This window comes from Camellia sinensis, chromosome 8 (assembly GCF_055761805.1).
Source record: "Camellia sinensis isolate YWXY chromosome 8, ASM5576180v1, whole genome shotgun sequence".
NCBI classification, from domain to species: domain Eukaryota; kingdom Viridiplantae; phylum Streptophyta; class Magnoliopsida; order Ericales; family Theaceae; genus Camellia; species Camellia sinensis.
The window spans coordinates 51086671-51091211 of record NC_138968.1 but is presented as its reverse complement, the minus strand read 5'-3'; positions in this window follow the sequence as shown (position 1 = coordinate 51091211).

The following is a 4541-nucleotide window of genomic DNA, read 5'->3' as shown; positions in this document are numbered from 1 at the left end:
GCTTGCCCTCTCTGGGATCCTTCTTGTTGCCGAAAACTTTTCTTAGAACAAGGTCGTCGACCTGAAAATCCCTTGGATTGACCTTCTTATTATAAGTTCTAGCAAGCTGCTGCTGGTACGCTGCGAGCTAAATTGCAGCTTTCTCCCTTCTTTCTTCTAAGAGATCCAGATCTCGAGCTAAAAGTATGTCATTGGTCCCATTCTCTACTCCCTAGGTTCTGATCCCATGGATGCCGATCTCTAATGGAATGACTGCTTCTGTGCCGTAGGCCATGGCAAAGGGGGTTTCCCCTATTGATCTTCTCGGCGTAGTCCGATATGCCCAGAGTACACTGGGCAACTCGTCTACCCACTTTCCCTTTGCTGCCTACAGTCTCTTTTTTATCCCGTCCAGAATTACTTTGTTAGATGCTTCTGCTTGCCCATTGCTTTGGGAAAAACATGGTGTTGAAAAGTAATTCTTTATCTTGAATTTCGCACAGAAGTTCTTGATAAGTTTGCTGTCAAACTGCGTTCCGTTGTCGGTAACTATTGCTCTTGGAATGCCAAATCTGGTGATGATGTTTCTCCATATGAAATTCTTGACGTCCACATCTCGGATTTTGGCAAGAGGTTCTGCTTCTATCCACTTCGTGAAGTAATCTGTTGCTACCAATAAGTACTTCCTTTGCCCAGTTGCTTGGGGCAACTGCCCAATGAGATCCATGCCCCATTGGGCAAATGGCCATGGACTGGATACAGGGTTCAGGTCAGCAGCTGGCTAGTGTATCAAAGGTGCGAACCTTTGGCATTATTCACACTCTTCACGTAGGCTTCTGCATCTTTTTGCATGTAGGGCCACCAATACCCCTGGGTAATGGCCCTGTGAACTAGTGATCTGCCCCCAACGTGGCTTCCACAAATTCTTTCATGAATTTCGTATAGAAAATCTTCAACCTGCAAAGGGTGTACGCACCTTAAAAGGGGTCCAGTGAAGGACCTTCTGTAGAGATGTCTGTCTGTTGTCAGATTGAATCTTGCCGACTTCAATCTAACCTTGTGTGCCTCCTTATGGTCTTTTGGCAATTTTCCCTTTTTCAAGAATGCAGCAATTGCATCCATCCAGCTTGGTCCCAAGTCCATACACATTGCTTCTTGCTCTGTGATCGGCTGTTCTATGCTCGGGCTTGACAGATAGTTAACCATTATTGTTCTTATTTTTCCAGTTTGCATTGAACTTGCCAAGTTGGCCAACGCGTCGGCGTGGTAGTTATCATCTCGGCTGACTTGAAGAAGTCGGCAGTTGCGAAACAAGGATGCCAGTCTGATGACCTCTTTTGCGTATGCCGACATCCTCTCATCTGGGGTTGCAAACTCTCCTGTTGTTTGATTTATTATAAGTTGTGAATCACAAAATATTATTACCTCGTCTGCTTCTGCTGCCACTGCTAGCTTCAGTCCTGCAATCAGTGCTTCGTATTCTGTCTCATTGTTTAAGGCCTTGAACCCCAATCAAATAGACTGTTCCAATATCTCCCCATCAAGAGATATTAACACTACTCCTGCCCCCGCTCCTTGCCGGTTTGAACTCCCATCGACAAACAGGCGAAAGGAGTCGCCGATGTAAATGCTGCAGGGTCTTAATTTTTCTTTTCCTTGTTCTTTTGTCTTTGGCTAAGCTTCTCCTTGTTTGCTTGGACATCGTTCATCTCGGCTCAACGGAGCCTGATGTTTGATGGATTCTGGCGTGAATTCGGCCACGAAGTCGGCCAAAACTTGGCCCTTAATTGCTGTTCTTGGCCTGAACTCCAAGTCGTACTGGCCTAAGGCCACTGCCCATCTTGCTATCCTTCTAGTTAAGTCTCCTTGTTGTAATAAGGACTTCAGTGGGTGTTCTGTTAGTACTATAATCTTGTGCGCTTAAAAGTAATGGTTCAGCTTCTTTGAAGCTATTACTAAAGCTAGCGCCAATTTTTCCAAGGGTAGATACCTTGTTTCTGCATCGGCTAAGGTTCTGCTTACATAGTAAACAGCCTTTTGCTCTCCTTTTTCTTCACGAATTAATACCGCACTTATTGCATGCTCTGAAACGACTAAGTACAAAAACAGTTCTTCTCCAGGTTCAGGTGTTGAGAGGACTAGGGCCGTGGTCAGATATTTCTTTAGGTCGGCCAAGGCGGCCTCACATTCCTCAGTCCATAGGAAGTCCGTGGCCTTCTTTACCAGGTTAAAAAAAGGTTTACATTTGTCTGAGCTTCGACTTATGAACCTGTTTAGGGCTGTGGCCCTTCCAGTAAGCATCTAAACCTGTTTTGCCGATGTCGGGCTTTTTAGCTCTAGGATCGCCTTGATTTGATCTGGGTTGGCCTCAATGCCCTTTCTTGTTACTAGGTACCCCAAAAATTTTCATGATCCAACTCCAAACGCGCACTTCGATGCGTTGAGTCGGAGCTGGTATGCTTTGAGTATATCAAAGACCTCTTTTAGGTCGGCAAGATGGCCCTTTGGTTCCTTGGTCTTCATGACCATGTCGTCGATATAGACTTCTACTGTTTGTCCAATCAGGTTTTTGAACATCTTGGTTACCAACCTTTGATAAGTTGCTCTTGCATTTTTCAACCCAAAAAGCATTACCTTGTAACAATACCATCCTTTTGGGGTGATAAACGCTGTCTTCTCCTCGTCTGGGGGGTACATGGCAATCTGGTGGTATCCTCTGTAAGCATCCAGGAAGCTCATCCTTCCATGTCCAGATGTGGCGTCTACCAACTGGTCAATCTTGGGTAGAGGAAAGCAGTCTTTGGGACAAGCTTTGTTCAGGCTTGTAAAATCTACGCAGACTTTCCATTTACCGTTCTTTTTCTTTACCACTACTGCGTTGGATAGCCATGTCGGGTAGTGAACTTCTTGGATGGCCCTGGCCTCCAGAAGTCTGTCCACTTCTTCTTCTACTACTTCGACGTGCATCAACGTCGGTCTTCTAGCTCGTTGAATCACTGGTTTTGCCGACCTGTCGACATTCAGTCTGTGGCAAGTGACCTCGGAGTCAGTGCCAGGCATTTCGTAAGGTGTCCAGGCAAACACCTCAATGTCAGCTCTTAAAAAAGTCTCCAACTCTTTTTCTTCCTCTTCGGCTAAGCCCGAGCCGAGAAGAAAGAAGCGTTCTTCATCCCCACCCTGAACGAGGATTTTCTTCAGCGCCTCTTCGCTCTTCTCGGCTGGTTCTTTGCCGACGTCTTCTAGGACTTCCACATCCTCATCTTCAATTTCTGCCTTTTTTGGTTCTCGAATGTTGCAGGTAGATTTCATTGCTGCCATGGAGCAATTCTTTGCCTGCAGTTGATCTCCTCTGACTTCTTCAATCCCATGCTCTGTTAGGAACCGCAGTAGTTGATGCAATGTTGAGGAACTGCCCCCATTGCATGCAACCATGGTCTTTCCAAGATGATGTTATATGGCGAAGGTGTGTCAATCACCATGAATTTTGTCCCGATCTTCTTAGTGCCAACTTGTACTTCCAAGCTTGTTGCGCCCAGTGGCCACATCGGTGTTCCATTGAAGCCGACCATCGGCCCATTTGATTGCTCCAAGTCATCAGGATGAAGGCCCAGCTCTTTGTAACATCTAACGTACATGATGTTACAAGAGCTGCCTTGATCAATCAGGATACGTTTCACTTGGCACTCCCCAACCTAGAGGGATACTACCAAGGCATCATTATGGGGATGCTGGACCATCTCTAAGTCGGCTTCGGTAAATGCTATCGTTGGTCCCTGGCATTCTTCAGGCCGAGGTCGTTTATGTCCAACCTGGTTCACGTGCTGCAGGTGTTTTACTTTCTGGGTCTCCCCTCGTATGTCGTTTTCGTTCACCTTTGAGTGAATTACGTTAACCACCCATGGTCCTCCTGCGGGTGGTTGCTGTGCTGGGAGAGGCGGAGCTACTGGTGCTTGAGGCAATCTTGCCTGTTCTTCTCTAGTCTTGGCCTCATTAACAAGGTCCCTCAGATATCCTTGCCTTACCAAGTCTTCTAAGTGTGCTTTTAGGGCTCTGCAGCCCTGAGTTGGGTGTTCTTGTCGGTCCTCTAAAATAGAGTTGGTTTCGTATTTGATCCAAGACTTTGTGGATCGGGACTCAGAATATAGTTGTTACTGCCTGTTTAGCCCTCAGTTCCGTTTCTTGTTTGGTTGGTCCATTGTTACCTCGGCTTTGCTTCGGCGAGCTGTTTCCTTTCTCCTACTTTGTTTTTTTATTTCCCGACGCATCTTCCTTGGCTCTGGCATACTTCTCTATTCTCGCCATGAGTTCTTCCATGCTTTTTGGCAATGTCTTTGCCAAAGATTTCCGTAGTGGGCAGTCATCTTTCAGCCGTTCTTGAAGGACACGACCGCCACCTCTTAGTTGCAATCGGGTATTTGATTGAACACCTCGTAGTACCTTTTTGCGTAGGCCCTAAGGTCTTCATCCTTGGCGATATTTAAAGCCATCAGTGCATCGACCCTCAAGGGCTGAAGTTTATTTGTCACAAACCTGGCCACAAACATCTCGGCCAGGCCTTCCCA